This window comes from Eriocheir sinensis, chromosome 44 (genome assembly GCF_024679095.1).
Source record: "Eriocheir sinensis breed Jianghai 21 chromosome 44, ASM2467909v1, whole genome shotgun sequence".
Taxonomy (NCBI): Eukaryota; Metazoa; Arthropoda; class Malacostraca; order Decapoda; family Varunidae; genus Eriocheir; species Eriocheir sinensis.
In genome coordinates, this window is record NC_066552.1 from 10602639 (window position 1) to 10619820 (window position 17182).

At 40.2% G+C, this 17182-nt stretch overlaps 1 long non-coding RNA gene across 1 annotated transcript; it reads left to right on the forward strand.

Moving 5' to 3' along the window:
- Nucleotides 1–3058: 3058 nt before the first annotated feature.
- Nucleotides 3059–16530, forward strand: LOC126980462 (uncharacterized). Its single transcript, XR_007733256.1, has 3 exons — nucleotides 3059–3227; nucleotides 13224–13374; nucleotides 16171–16530. It is a non-coding gene; the product is annotated as an uncharacterized LOC126980462 (long non-coding RNA).
- The last annotated feature ends 652 nt before the right edge of the window (nucleotides 16531–17182 follow it).

Sequence of the window (17182 nt, forward strand, 5' to 3'; positions counted from 1 at the left end):
TTTTTCCTCGGTTCACGTCCATTTTTTTAAGGCCAAAAACGAGGCACCATTTTGGACTTTGCTCCCCCGCACCTGTGTGTGAATTAGTTGACACCTGTGTCTTTGTTGCCTTTAGTCTGTTTTTACTTTAAAATTTTCTTCCATCTTCTTACGGTAATGTCATCGGTGCGTTCAACTTCGTATTCCTGTGTGTATTGAGTTTGGTATCAATAAAATAATATAATTCGGGTCATGCTTATTTTTTTTATTATTATTTTCTCTTAAGGTTAAATAAATAAGAGAGCAGACACCATTATCAAAAAGCTTGTTTAGTGCAAGTCTTTCAGTACTAAAAACACAAATATACACACAATCAAACACAAACAAACAAACAATAAAGAAACAAGAACGTGAACATATACACACACTACACTAACACAACACAGCACAGCACAGACTTATCATGAAAAACTAGATGAAAACTTTCGCGCAACGCTTGTGGGGGAAAGAAAACAAGGCTGGCTTACTGTAAAATCAATCAAGCGAGAGAGAGAGAGAGAGAGAGAGAGAGAGAGAGAGAGAGAGAGAGAGAGAGAGAGAGAGAGAGAGAGAGAGAGAGAGAGAGAGAGAGAGAGAATTAGCCTGAGAGTTAATATAGCCCCCCGGAATATCGATGGAATCCACTTTGGACGCATGAATAAACATCACATTCGTTCTGGCTGTTGGGCAAAAATAACTTTAAACTTGCCACGCATTACCTGCCGCGATAAACAATTGTTGCCGAACACTCGCTGGACGGCTGGGTGGCTGGATGGCTGGGTGGCTGATTGGCTGGATGACTACATGGCTGGATGGCTGGATGGCTGGTTGGCTGGATGGCTGGATGACTGGATGGCTGGATGACTGACAGGCTGGATGGCTGGATGGCTGGATGGCTGGATGGCTGGATGGCTGGGTGGCTGGATGGCTGGATGGCTGGGTGGCTGATTGACTGGATGACTGGATGGCTGGATGACTGGATGGCTGGATGACTGACTGGCTGGCTGGGTGGCTGACTTACTGACTTGGGGGCTGACTAGCTTTCTGCATGGCTGAATGACTGGCTTTCTGACTGATTGGTTTGCTGGCTGGCTGACTTACTGGCTTCTTGACTGGCTGACTTTCTGGATGGCTGATTGGGTGACTTACTGACGTACTGGATGGCTGACCGACTGACTGACTAATAGATGGGTGAATGGCTGCATGGCTGTGTGATTGGTTGGACTGGTGTATGAATAGGTGACTTACTGAGTGGATGAGTTAATGGATAGTTGTATGGTTGAATGGCTGACTGGCTAGGTGTGTGGATAGATGGGAGGAGGAGTGGGCTAATGGGTGCATGGCTGGTTTGATTAACGAGTAGGTGACGGGTTGGATGGCTAACAAATTGGGTACATTGCTTTCTAAGTGGCTGTGTCGAGTGGGTTAATGTATTGTTAGGTTGGTGAGTAGGTAACTGGTAGTCTGGTTGGGTGACTAACTATAGTGAGTTCAAACGGGGTGTTCCTCTGGTGCCTGAGCGGCGTTTGTCATGCCTCTCCTGCTTGGCCAGACTCATCTTTTGCTATCGTGGAGGTTGTATGTCAATCACAGATGCCCATACTACGTTACTATATCATTTACCTTAACTCACCTTTCATACAAGATAGACAGTTTTAGTTGACATTATTTGACTTTGCGATGATTTCAAATTTCACGTAGCAGTAGTAGCAGCAGCAGTAGTAGTAGTAGTAGTAGTAGTAGTAGTAGTAGTAGTAGTAGTAGTAGTAGTAGTAGTAGTCGTAGTAGTAGAAGTAGTAGTAGTAGTATTTTGTAGTAGTGGTCGTGGTGGTGGTAGTAGTAGTAGTAGTAGTAATAGTAGTAGTAGTAGTAGTAGAAGTAGCAGTAGTAGCAGTAGCGGTAGTAGTAGCTGTAGTTGTAGTTGTTGTTGTTTTTGTTGTTGTTGTTTTAATTGTAGTAGATGTAGTAGTGGTAATAATACCATCCCTCGCCCTCCAAATGTTCGTATTTAGCAACAAAACATCGTTGTATTTTGCTACACAAAGTTTCCAACAACTTTCTGCGGCTACGTAACAGTCTATGTTATGCAGATTTTTTTACATATAGTTCAACAACTCTGAAAATCCCCTGCCACATTTAGCACCAGCAGACTGATAAGCAGGTATTTCGATAAGATTTCCATCATATTATCCCCTTTTATCCACTCCTTACATGATAATAGATGTGTTACTGGCGGAGTGTTACTTGGGGGAGAAGTAGAATAGGAATAGTCTACGGACACAGCCAGCCACGTTTACATTTCTACTCCCATGATGCCAACAGCGCAGATTTGATAGCCCCCAGAAATGGTTTATTCTTCACCACTATCTCAATCACATGTTAACAGGACACTACTTAGGCACACCAATCATTCTACGTATCGTAAGGAGCTGCTTCTTTCCCTCGTAGCCACTCATTCCTTCCCGCTTCCTCATCTCTCATATGATTTTGCTTTGTTTTTTGCTGTCGTTTTTTTCGAGATTTTAGATTATTTAAAAAAGCAAGAGAAGGAACAGAATGAGGAATATAATGAAAGGATGGCTCTAGATGAAGAAGTAAGTGAGGACAAGAGATGGATGGAAAACAGACAGAAGACTCGTAATGGTGGAGCCGATTTGCTTTTATTTCATTCAAGTCTCGCGGAAACAATAACCTTCACTATAAACAATCGCCTATCGCCATAATTAACGGAATTACGATGCTTTCTGGTATGAAATATTGGAGGGAAAATATAAATCTACTTACTTTATGAAGGCAGGGAGGGAGGGAGCGAGGGAGGGAGGGAGGGAGGGAGAGAATGGAGGTATTTATGTTTGTGATGAAATGAGCTAATCACGTATTTGTCTATTTGGGTATTTATGCGACACACACACACACACACACACACACACACACACACACACACACACACACACACACACACACACACACACTGAAAAAAAAGGGACAAAGTATTAATTCCCCTTCCATTCCCCTTCCGTCTCCCGTCCCACACAGACAAGGTTGGCGTTCCCGTAAAATGCCGGCGATCCATGAGTCTCAGGAGTCTGCAGAATGACATAGGGAAGAGATCTGGGTCCATTCCTGCGTCATTTGGAAGCTGGGAGAGGAGAGGGATGCTGAGATGGAGGGAGATAAGAATGGAAGGACGGAAGAGAGAGGGAAGAAAGGTAAGATGGAAAAATAGATGAGAAAGAAATAGATGGGAAAGTTTAAAAGAAGGAATATGAGAAAAGAAAATGAGAAATGAGAAAAAGATAGAATTAAGGGAAAAGGGTAGGATGGAAAAACGGATGATAGTGAGGAAAAGGCAAAAAGAAGGAAAATGAGAAATGAGAGAAGGTAGAATTAAGGAACAATGCGTAAATAATGAAATCAAGGAAGGAAAGATAAGGAAAAAGAGAAAGAGAGGAGGAAAGACGAATAGAATAATAAGATACCACTGATAAAAGATAAGGATAAACGGAGGAAAAGAAATGGATAAATAATAATCATGGAAATAGAAATGTGGAAGATTGTAAAGAAGAGAGGAGATAACATGGAAGAAAGAAAAGAGCGGAAAAATGAGAAAGGAAGAGGAGTGAAAAGTTTATAGGATGCGAAGGAAGCAAACAAGGAAGTAGGAATGAGGAGAGGGCAGGAAAAGAATGGAGGAAAAGGAGGGAGGGAGGTGGAGAGAAATGGCAGGGGTGAGGAGGGAGGGAGGGAAGGAGAGGAGAATGAGGGCGTAAGGTGGAGAGAAAGGCGGAGATCTCTTTCCTCATTCCATTCTTCCCTCTCTTCTCTCCTTTTCCTCCTCCTTTTCCTCTAGTTTTATTTCCTCCCCTTCTTCCCTTTGCTCCCACTCTCAGTCCGTCTGTTTTATTTTTACCATGAAATCCTTTGTTATTGTTGATGTTTTGTAATGTAGCCCCATTGTCATTCCTTTCTCTCTCTCTCTCTCTCTCTCTCTCTCTCTCTCTCTCTCTCTCTCTCTCTCTCTCTCTCTCTCTCTCTCTCTCTCTCTCTCTCTCTCTCTCTCTCGAACACAGAATGGAGAGACTGAGAGCCATTGTGACTGTTTTCATGACAGAGAGGAAGGGAAAAGAAGAGGAGGAGGAGGAGGAGGAGGAGGAGAAGGAGGAGGAGGAGGAGGAAGAGGAGGAGGATAAGGCGAGACAATGACCACACATATGAAAGAAAACGAAATTCAAGGAAGGGGGAAATAGAAAATCGGGGAAGCGCCATTCGTATTAAAGAAGAGAGTGAAAGAGAAGCGAAGAGACGGGAGAGGATAGAGAGAGAAAGAGGAAGAGAAGAAGGAGAAAAATCACGACCAGGAGGAGAAGAAAAGAAAGAAGTAAAAGAAGAGAATGAGAAGACCTTGCTGAGATGGAGAGCAGGAAAGAAAGAAAGAGATTGGATGAAAGAGAATAATGAAATATAAGGAGAGGGCTGAAAAGACGTAATGCTGGAAATTCAAAAAGATGACAAGGATGAAGAATAAGGAAAATAATAAAAAGAAGAGGAAGAAGAAGAAGAAGAAAAAGAAGAAGAAGAAGAAGAAGAAGAAGAAGAAGAAGAAGAAGCAGAGGAAAAAGCAGTAGAAAAAGCAGAAGGAAAAGCAGAAGAATAAAAAGAAGAATAAAAAGAAAAAGAAAAAGGAAAAGAAAAGAAAAAGAAGAAATAGTGATGGTAATGACAAAGAAAGAGGAAGAGGAATTTAAGAAAAAGAAGGTAAAAAAGGACAGAGTTGATAAGAAGCAAAAGAAATGTTAGATATAGAATTATGAAGCCAAAGATGATGATGATAAAAACGAAGAGGAAGAGAAATAGAAGGAAAAAGAACAGAGAAGAGAGAAAAAGCTAATATGAAGGAAAATAAATGTTAGTGAATTGTCAAGCCAAATATAGCAAGATACCCAACAAACGAAAACAAAAGAAAACTGCGCGTGAAAGAGAAAGTAAAGGAAAGAGAGAGAACATCAACAGAAGGAAGCACTTGAAAGCAGACTGACAACAAAAACGGGTAAAAACAAACCTAGAATAATCGGCATAACAAGAACCATTCGCTCAGTGCTTGGTCCTTCTCCTGCGTGGATGAACGACAGCTGATTAATTACCTCGAAGGGGGGAAGGAAAATTGGATGAACCGCGCCAATCCTACGATAATTAAATTTTGTTTGTCAAGGCGCAGCTGCTCCCCTTCATCCCTTCACGTGAGTCTGATCCACATATTATTTTCTTAACACTCAATCACTCGGGGAACATACTCAGTCACACCGCTCCACCTCATCATCAAAACAACCTTCCCACTCAGCAGCTCAGGGACCGATTATTTCAGTCGTGTCTTGAGCACTGTGCGCGTCTCTGTCCCTCTGAGTCGTGGAACTATAAGAGAATTTATTTTCGATGCTATTGTTTGGCCCATCAGGTGTTGTCTCTCCACCCTGATACATTCTCTACTTTAAACAGCCTATGGATTGGTTATTATAGTCCTGCCTCGAGCTTTGTGGGCGTCTTTGTCACACCGAGTCGTGGAACTAGAGTATAAAAGTTATTTGATGCTCTTGTTAAGTCTCTCAGGTTCTGTCCCGCCACGTTGACACATTTTCTACTCTCTCTCATAGATCGGTTATTTTTGCCCTGCTCTGAGTTTTATGCGCCTTGGAAACAAAGTAATATATGCAGAACAAAATGCAAGAATTCTTTTTATTTCTATGTTACTCATGTGCTATCCCTCAACACAGAAACATTCTTTTTTTAAACCAAATCATATCTCAATTATTTTTTTTCTCTTCCTCGAGCGTTGCCCTTCGACAACACCGAGCGACCAGTGATGCACTCGACGGATGTTTAATATTATTTTTGTTCCTCTCTGGTGTTGTCGCCTCCGCGTGGGCGTTTCATTAGTGCGAGGCGTCTAAGGGCGGCCGGCGGGGGCGGGACACTCTGTTACAAAGGGAAAGATTGGGTTTTTTTCAATTCCACCGTTTTCTCCCTTGCCTTAGGTGTGTGTTTAATTATTCACCTTTATTTTCTTTGCCGCTTGAAGTTGTTTTTCATTCATTGAAGTGGAAGGCGTCCAAGGGCAACGTGGGATACTTTATTCAATTAAAAAAGAACAAAGGTTAAGGAATCATCTCCCTCTTTCTTTCCTTCGTATGTTTGATTGGTTCGCCTCGTCACCTCTCTAGGCGCTATAAGAGCAAGGGTCGCCAACCACAATACAGATCCTTGAATTCTTTTTTAAACGAAAGAAAACTAACTGTATATCTGTATAACTGTATATCTAAATCCCTTCCCTCGCGTCAATAGTTTTTTTCCCCGTATCAAGTCTTTGTTTCATTTCTGTCTCTGGCATCATAGTTATATAACGATGCAAGATTTTTGAGAGTGGAATATAAAAAATGAAAGCTAAATATCTACCGTTACTTCCATTCCTTCGTGGGTGTGAGTTTCGTTGCCTTTTCAGATCTGTGTGTATTCTACGAGCACTGAACATCAAAACCACCATAGATCCTTTTTGAGAGTGGAATATAAGAAAAGAAAGCTAAATATCTACCGTTACTTCCATTCCTTCGTGGGTGTGAGTTTCGTTGCCTTTTCAGATCTGTGTGTATTCTACGAGCACTGAACATCAAAACCACCATAGATCCTTTTTGAGAGTGGAATATAAGAAAAGAAAGCTAAGTATCTACCGTTACTTCCATTCCTTCATGGGTGTGAGTTTCGTTGCCTTTTCAGATCTGTGTGTATTCTACGAGCACTTAACATCAAAACCACCGTAGATCTTTATTAACACAATGAAAAAAAAAATCAGAAGACAGCTAAGCCTCTCCCTTGCCACTCCACGCGTTAATCGTTTATTCTTCCCTTGTCGTGTTTGTGCTTCCTTCCCGTCTCTTGCACCATAGTAATAGAACGATACAACAACGTTCATGAATGTAGAGGAAAAATTACATACAAAAAGAAAGCTAAAGATCTCTTGCGTTACTTCTATTACTTCGTGGGTGTAAGTTTCGTTTCCTTTTAAAGTCTGTGTGTGTACCTAACGAGCAATTACCATCAAAACCACCGTAGATCTTTATTAACACAATGGAAAAAAACAAAACCAGAGACAGCTGAACCTCTCCCTCGCCACACCCTTTCCTCCACGCGTCAGTATCTATTTACCTTTTCAAGTCCGCGTGAACCCTTCGTGTACCGCCGCCATAACAATAGAGCGGCGGCCAATGTCTTCATGTCACGGCTCTGAGTCATATTGTGGTGTTGAGGGAGGGAGACACCGCCACGCCGCGATCCCTGAGTGTATACGTCACCTCGACACGCACCTGGCGCACGTCGCCCCCCACCGCCGTCCACCATCGCCAGCGTGTGTTAAGGCATACCTGAGCCCGTGATGTCCGCCACGCACGTACCGAACAAAGGCTTGATCGTGGTAGTAGTTGTGATTAACGGCGACGCACAGGTACACAGACAGACTTTGGTATGATGATGACAGTAGTTAATAGGATATGGAAAGAGCAAGAACAGCTGCGATGAAAAGGTATATACAAGGTAAAGTTAAGTATGATGATTGTAGTTAATAGAGTATAAAGGGAAGAACAAGAAAACGTTTGACGAAAAGGTACATGGGTGAAATTTGGTATGATGATGATTGTAATAAAGAGAATATGAAAAGAAGAACAAGAATAAGTATAGGGTCAAAACCACAGAAAGGAACATGAAGGAAAATGAAAAAAAGTCTGAGGCATAGCTAATAGTTATGATTAATAGAAACCTAGAGGCAAAGAAGGGGAAAATAACAATAATAATGATGGTAGTATCGAGAATATGGAAAGAAAAAAAGAACAGGTAACAAGAGCTAAAGCAACGAAATGCAACGTGAAGTGAAATGAAAAAGAAAAATAGAATATGACAAATAGTTATAGTTAGTGACGCCATTCTTCTTTTCCACCTATTTGTCAGTTGTAATGTTCAAAGGGTGTTCGATACTACGTCCTAGTGTACGCAGGCGATGAACATGGTAATGGATGTGAAAAATAACTATAACAAGGGTGATGATGGCAGAAGTAATAAAACGAAAGAAAGAACAATACCAGGACCATTAAATAAAACAGAAAAAAAAGTTAAAACAAAATGCACGGTATGATATTGATGATAGTAATAATAATAATAATAATAATAATAATAATAATAATAATAATAATAATAATAATAATAATAATAATAATAATAATAATAATAATAATAATAATAATAATAATAATAATAATAATAATAATAATAATAATAATAATAATAATAATAATAATAATAAAGAAACTAATACAAAGCACTTTTCTGCCCTTGGTATTTTTCTTATGATTTGTTTTTAGTGCTTCAAATGATAATGAGGGTAATATTAATGAAAATGATAATGACAATAATAATAGCAGCAACAACAACAGCAACAACGCCCTCCCTCCCAATGCACGTGCCCCGCCATCCCGCCGCAGATCAAAAGGTGGCTCCGCCCATATATGCTAATTCGGCCCGGGTTCCATAAGCGAGAGTTAAAACAAAAAACAAAAAATTAAAATACCGTTAAAACCCAAAATAAAATGAATACCGTGCTGCGTTGTATCGGATGGAAGTATGAGGTTGATGCACGAAAAGATCGGTGCTGCCTCCAGTCCGGGTTCGTTCTCTGGCTCACTAGTATATATATATTTTTAAGTTGAGCGAGAGCGAAAGCAAAAGTTAATGGGGGGACTTAAGGTCGTAAATCCTTATTGAACTCGTAAAGATAGCGGCCGTGTAGCATCTGTGAAGGTTTTATTGTGTATGTATTGTATTTCTCTCTCACACACTCTCTCTCTCTCACTCTGTATCTATCTATCTATCTGTATCTATTTCTGAGCGCAATAGAAATTCGTATTCACTGATTTCAAATTCCCCCAAGTATGTATGTATGTATGTATGTATGTATGTAACTATGCAGGTTTACACATGTGAAAGTAATCTGACTTGATACCTGTCTTTTTTACCTTACCTGTGACCACCACCACCAACACCACCACCACCACCACCACCAACAACAACAACAACAACAACAACCAGCAACAATCTCTATACCGATCATGTAACCCGAGTCAAAAGCTGAGAGAGAGAGAGAGAGAGAGAGAGAGAGAGAGAGAGAGAGAGAGATGCTTTTGTTAGGAATATGTTATGGTGAATGGTCCGTAGCGTCCATTTTTATCTTTATTTTTCCTTTTTATTTTCTTTTATTTTTTTATTTTTTGTATCTCACTGACGGTATTCTTTGGCTTGGCGTTTCCATATTTTTTTTTTATCGTCTCTCTTTCTCTTTCTGTCTTTTCATCGCAACGGGCATTGATTGTGTGCGTGTGTGTGTGTGTGTGTGTGTGTGTGTGTGTGTGTGTGTGTGTGTGTGTGTGTGTGTGTGTGTGTGTGTGTGTGTGTGTGTGTGTGTGTGTGTGTGTGTGTGTGTGTGTGTGTGTGTGTGTGTGTGTGTGTGTGTGTGTGTGTGTGTGTGTGTGTGTGTGTGTGTGTGTGTGTGTGTGTGTGTGTGTGTGAGTGCGCATATGTGTGTGAAGGGAAATATATGGCTTTGTATACAAGAAGTCCGACATGAATACTGAAACACACACACACACACACACACACACACACACACACACACACACACACACACACACACACACACACACACACACACACACACACACACACACATATGCTGCATTCTCAGCTTTCGCGTTTTTTATACTTTTTTTTAATCCTAGGAAAAACAAATGAAGATTAATATCAATTCAATTTCACTGTTCAAATATTTCATTCCAAAAAGAGGCAGTTTTCTATATCACGCGCACGCACGCACGCGCACGCACGCACGCACGCACGCACGCACACACACACACACACACACACACTCTCTCTCTCTACCTGTACGTTCGTTCCACCCAATATAAGCTTCGTAGAATAATGGAACTACTCACCTTACTATTTCTTTCTCTTCTCTCCCATTTTCCCTTTTCTTCTATCCTCCTCGACCTCTTCATCGTTCTCTCTTCTTTTTTCTTCCATTCTCATTCGATAAAATTCATTCTCTATTTCCATTCCCTCATCTTTCAACCTTTTTTTCATGTTTTTCCATTTCGTTCTTCTTTTTTCCCGTCTCTTCCAACCCTTCCTCTTTCTGTCTTCTTATTCTATCGTTTTCATCCAACCATTACTCTCCTCTACGTCCATCTTTTAGAATATTTATGTTCTTTTTTTCTTTTTTTTTCCTTCTCCCCTTTGTCTTCCTCGTCGTCTACTTCATCCTCTTTCTCCCTTTTTATGCAGCTATTTCGTCCGATCATTTATATTTCCATTCTTCCACCTTACCTCCTTTTATTCGCCTTTCTCTCCTCCTCCTCCTCCTCCTACTCCTCTTCCTCCTCCTCCTCCTACTACTACTACTACTACTACTCTCGTTATGCTCTCAAACTCCACGTATTTCACCTGTTCTTTTCCTGTAAATTCGAGTTTTCATGTTTATTACTAATTGGGACAGGTGAGATGGCCGATTCATGTTAATTAGCAGAACGTGAGAGCGGAGAGTAAAACTGGCCAGGTAGTGAGTCCGCAGGTAAAAAAGGTATTAGATGAGCCGGGAGCAAGCGTAGAGATAGAGGGTGAGCTAGTAGTATTTCTCTCTCTCTCTCTCTCTCTCTCTCTCTCTCTCTCTCTCTCACCTTTTGTTGCTTGAATGAAATATGAGAAATTTATCCTCTTATGATCTTATACATATAGTGCATCACAATAGCTCTTTGTATATGTGTTTTCCTCTCAATTAATGATGTTTAGAAAAGCATATGTAGTGTTAAAAATATATATAACTGATCCTTTTTCCGGGTATTTCTCAACAATTTACGGGGAATACGAAATGATGAAGCTTCTAAAAATGATGGTGTTATTTTTGGATTCGGCGATATTATTGACTTGTTATTCTTTTCTTTTTGTCAGTTATTAGGTATTTGGGGGGAAGGAAATCCTACCGACACTTTTCATTATTGTTATCATTATTGTTATTTATTATTTGTTATTTCAGAGGCAGGAGATATTTATTTGCACTTTTTATTACTTTTTTTTACTGATATATATTTTATTATTACTGTTATTTTTATTTATCTTGCCTCTTTTGGGGGGTGAAGAAGATATTTTTATTACTTTTTTATTGCTATTATTTGTTATCCTTGCTAGTTAATATTTATTTTGGGGATGGAGGTATTACTAAGAATATTTTCACTACTTGTTATTTATTTTGACTTTTCGTTCTCATATTGTTTCCACGTCTTTCTTTCGTCGTTATTCCTCCGTTTCACCTGCTCATTCCACCTGTTATTATCATTGTATTTTCACGTCTTTCTCTCATTATCCCTCTAGTTTACCTGTACTTCCTACCTGTCATTGATATTTCGTGTTTTCCATTGTATTTTGACGTTTTAACCTCGTCATTAACCTATTTTACCTGTATGTCCTACCTGTTAGTATTATGTGTCTTGCTTGTTCTCTCCTTATTATTATATTTTTAACTCCTTCTCTCTTTATTCCTTTATTTTACCTGTACTTCCCACCCGTCCGAACGTTCCCTCCACCTGTCGTCAGCACGCTCCTCCTTCCTTTCATCATTTTTCCCTCTTTCCCTCTCTCCCTCTCTTTACTATTTTCGTCCGTCCCTCCCTCCTCGTTTTTCCCTGGTCTGAATCTTCCTCCTTTCCCTGATTTTCGTTTTCCCTTTACCTCCTTTTGCTTTTGTTTTATTTTCCTCTCGTTCTTCCATCTCTCTTCAATCCCTTTCACAGGATATGCCAGTCTTCCTCTTCCCCTTTTCCCCCTTTTTTTCTCTCCTTTCTCAGTGGTTTTTTTTCATTTTCTCTTACCTCTGTTTTACGTCCTCCATTTCCTTTATTTTCCTCTATTTCACTTTTAGTTTTTATCTTTTTTTATTATTTTTTATCTTTCTGGTCCAACATGTTCCCTCGTTTCAATTCAGATTTTTTCGTGTGTCCTTATTTTCTTTAATTTGGTGCTCTCCATTTTTCTTGTCTTTCTTTTAATCCTTATCTTCCTACTTCTCGCCCTTCTCCTCCTCTTCCTCCTCCTCCTCCCCCTCCCATACCTTCTCCTCTTCCTCCTCTTCCTCCAACACAACACGGACCAATTACAGGTGTCTCGTCTTACCTGTTAGAATCCTGGCACAAGCCTCTTCTGTGTCTTCTCTTCCTCTTTTCCTCCTTTTTACCCCTTTCGCCTTCTTCCTTTCCTTCCTTCCTCTCTCTTTCCTTTCTCCTCTTTCACTTTCCTTCCTTCTTATACTTTCACACACATATATTTTACCTGATGTTTCTTGCGTGGTTGTTTATGATGTTGACTTCAAAGTTATGAGGTGTTTGATAAGATGAGAAGATTTATATTTGTGTTTGATGTTTTGTTCCTTCATGGAGAAGAGAGCCGAGTACCTTGTTTGGACTTGGTGCCGGAAAATTATGGGCATGTTAATTTTTGTTCCTGTCTTGCTCTTCAGCGTGTAATTGTGTAGTTTGGTGTTTCGCTCGTCTACGTAATTGTCGGCGCGTGGTAATATTGTGTAATGTGTAGAATAGATGATGGAGAGTAGAGAGAGGCAGGAGGAGGAGGAATGAGGAATACATATTGCTTTAAACGGCATTACACACACACACACACACACACACGCGCACACGCACACACACACACACACACACACACGCACACACACACGCTAATATAAACATTAATATTTGCATTGTAATCACACTGAAAGGCAGAAATGAATGCTTTCCCAACTCGCTGCCACATTATTACTTCTGTTATTATTATTATTATTATTATTATTATTATTATTATTATTATTATTATTATTATTATTATTATTATTATTATTATTATTATTATTATTATTATTATTATTATTATTATTATTATTAACAGGAGGAGGAGGAGGAGGAGGAGGAGAATGTTCATGATAATGATAAAGATGAAGATGATGATAATGATGATGATAAGGAGGAGGAGGAGAAAGATGTTTATATTAGTGTTTGTGTTTTTTACTGTACTACTACTACTACTACTACTACTACTATTACTACTACTACTACTACTACTACTCTTTGCAGGTATGTGGCTCGGCAAACTTGAAAGTGGTGGCGTCGCGGCGTGTTGGTTGGGGTCACTCGTGTTGGACAGGTACCTCAGCCACTCTTAATTATTACACGCACACCTGTGAACACCTAGACGCTATCACTGAGCTCCACGAGGCCGCCAAGGGTGTGTATTAAGTGTGTGTGTGTGTGTGTGTGTGTGTGTGTGTGTGTGTGTGTGTGTGTGTGTGTGTGTGTGTGTGTGTGTGTGTGTGTGTGTGTGTGTGTGTGTGTGCTGGTTTTAAAAAAAATCGTTGTATATTTTAAGTCTACGTATTTGGTAGTAGAAACACACATTAAACGAAAGAAGAGTAACATTGTAGGCAGAGATGCTAAAGATCAAAGAGAAGTGAAAGAGAGAAGTAAAAAGAGACGAAAGAGAAAAAAAATAAAGGGAGATGTATAGGAATATGAAAAGGACAAGAAGGAGAAGGAGTAGGAGGAGGGACGGAGAAGGAGGAAAAAGAGAACACTGCTAACGAGAGAAAAGACAAATACGAGGAGGAAAATGAAAGAGGAGGACATAGAAATGAAGACAGACATTATTCATCTATTTAATAAACCTGTATCAAATTCCCTCGCAGTCATCTCGTGTCCATTGTAAGCATGCTAAGTCGCTTAAGTAACTCTACCTACAGCTGTGTCTCCAACGGGGGTATCATTTTCGTAGCAACGCATTTTCTCCAGTAATTCAGTATTCTTGTAAATTTGGAAACAGAACTCACTGCGTATAGACAAAAGCAGTGAATCCGGTGGGTATATATTTTGCTGGTGTGCTTCCAGTGTTTCCTGTGCTAAGCCTCTCCCGTCCTAATATCCTGTGTGTGTGGGTGAGAGAGAGAGAGAGAGAGAGAGAGAGAGAGAGAGTGTGGGTGAATGACTGAGTGAGTGAGTGAATGGGTGAGTGAGTTAGACAGGAAGAGAAAAAGGTAAAGAAAGAAAAAGAAAAAAGGTAAAGAAATAAAGAAAGAAAAAGAAAGAAAAAATGACAAAAAAAGATGAAAAGAAAGAAACATAGTAGAGAGTATGAGTGAGTGAGCGAGTAAGTGAAAGAGAAAGAGAAAGAAAGAGAAAAAGGAAAGAAAGAATGAAAGAATGAAAAAAAGAAGATTAGTAGGAGTGAGTGAGGTAACAAACAAGAGACACACACGGGCTATCAGACAATGAATGAATGAAAAAGTGAGGGAAAAATCTACGTTAAAAAAAAGATACATCGTAGAAATAAAACGAAAAAAGTTGGAGATGTGAATAGAGAGAACTGCGCGAGGAGGAGGAGGGAGTGAAAATGGGAAATTGGAAACGGATATTCAATTTTTAAGGTGATTTTTTTTTTCCTTTGTCTTGTATTCCTGTTCATGGGGAAGTAAAAAAAAATAGCGGTGTGCCACGATGTTAAAAATCTACAGTGGATTGTGTTTTTGTTTTTTGTTGTTGTTGTTTCCCTGTTATTTATTTGTTTTGTTTATTGTCATTATATATTTTGACATTAATATTTTTGTTTTGTTTTTACTTTATTGTTGTTGCTGTTGTTGTTGTTTTGTTTATTGTTATTATATATTTTATCTTTATTGATGCCCACGTCTCATTATTTACATTTTACTTATCACTCTCCTTTTTTCTTTTTTTTTGCTTCCATTTTCTACCGCCATTTATTTTCATCATTCATAATTTCACCATTTTTACTTTCATCCATTATACTTTTCTTTAATTCATCTGTATTTCCTTTCTTATTCACTTTCCTCATCTCTCTTTCCCTTTTTACTTACTCTACTAATTTTTACTTCCATTTCTTTACTTTCCTCATCTGTACTTCCATTTTCATTTATTTCCCTCATTTCTATTTACTTTTTCTTCATCCCTATTTCCTTTTTTATTTCCTTTCCTCATTTCTCTTTTCAGTTTACTTGCTTTTCTCATCTCTATTTCCATTTTATTTACTTTTCTCATCTCTGTTTCCTTTTCTCTTGAGTTTTTTTTCCTTCGCCTGTTGAGAGTCGCGCAAGAGGTATGGAAGGAAGGAAGGGAACGAAAAGTATAAAGAAAAAGTTGCCGGCATTTCCTTGATACTTCGCGAGTCCCCGAGGAAAATATGGAGAGAAAAGTGTAAATATAGTGTTCTCGTTTAAAAGCAACGTGTTAGTCTTCCTTTCCGAAACGCGAAGTGAAGAAAGGCGTGAGGGGAAGATGGAAGGAAGGAGGGAAGGGAAGCGGAGAGGAGAAGAGGAGGAGAAAGATTGTCCCTGGTTATGCTCCGACACCATCACCACCAAACCATCACCATCTACACCATCACCACCAAACCATCACCATCTACACCACCACCACGGCCTATTCTCCAGTACACACAAATCACTACCGTAAAGATCACCATCATCATTCTCCTCTCTCAGTCCTTCACCATTTCACATACAGTCCACACCATTAACATTTTTACCATTATCATTTTTTTTCATCCCCTAGTACTTCACCATTCCACTCAGACCACACCACTCACTACCATGACGATCACCATCATTGCCACCGCTCTCCTTATCTCAGTTCTCCCTCCACCGTTTCACTTCACCTCTTCCAACACCAATTACCATCGCCAATTAAAATCACCGCCACCCCAGTTTTTCGACTTCTAGAGAATGTTCAGAGATTGTCTTCTTTAATTGCTTACTTTGCCTCCTGGGGAAAGTCTGGAGATTGCAGAGTTACCGGGGGAGTACTAGAGGATTTGGGGCATTTCCAGTTCGTTGTTTTAGTGTTGACTCGAAAGGAAACAAAACATGGGACGAGAAGCAAATAAAGCGTTCAGCTGCATAAATCTTAGAGCTCAGACTTGAATTAACTTTCTTTGTTGACGAGAGATTCGCCACAAAGAACAAAGCCAATCCTTTAATATTGTCTTTCGTTCGTTCATTTAATTCTCCCTTTGCAGAGTTTAATTCTATTTGTTTGGCATAAAACCCAAGCGAGGAGAACAGTGCGTGGTGTAACAGCCTGCCGTGGCCAGTCGTTCATTGCACAGAAGCTCAGGGCGCGGCGGGGTCAATAGGAAGCACAACCAATGCCGCGGACTCTAGGCGGGAGAGCCGAAAATACACGCCCTTCATCAAGCAGCCCAAGACTCTACCACCGGACCACAGTGCTACCCCCCTTCTCTTTATTTTAGCGTTACTGCGAGAAAACAGAAATAAAAGTTCGAAGAAGAAAGTTTAAAGTTTATTCACATGTATAACAGCACCATCAACAACCACAGCAATAACAAGCAGTGCAGCCAACTCTTCTTCCTTTTAAAAACACACAACGCAACAAGAATGAACACAAAGCGGCACAATACCCTCTCCAGCTCCCCTTCTAATCCCTTATTCCTCCGCCCCCCTTTCCCCCCTCCTTCCCTCTTCTCCCCTCCGCTCCCTCAACTCCTTCCAAACTTACAACTTCCTTCCCACGCAAACACAGAACAAAGCACAGCCAATATTACTAATCCTTTCCCTGAGACTTTCCCCAAATCTCAAGAAGGCAAACTTACACCAACTTCCCTCTCTGTGTGCGGGGTGTGTGCGTGTGTATACGTGTGTGAGGGGGCGGAGGGGGGGAGGGTGTGTGTGTGTGTGTGTGTGTGTGTGTGTGTGTGTGTGTGTGTGTCGGTTCTGCCTCGTCCTCTGCCCTTTCGTGCTTCGCCTAAGATCGTTATACATGTCGAGAGAGAGAGAGTTCCGTCAAGTAGTTCTAAGTAGAGTTTTCTTTTGGAGTTAGCGTTAATGTCGAGTGGCGGAGAGTGAGTACATCAAAGGAAGGCTCATTTAATTAAGAACTCGGGGGCTATTAATTTAAACCTTTACGTCCTTGTGTGCTCCGTAACTTTAGAGGAGCCTAGAATGGCGGGGCAGCGCGGTATTACGAGGAAGCAGCGACGGCAACGAGCGGAAAACAGCGAGGCGTTGTTT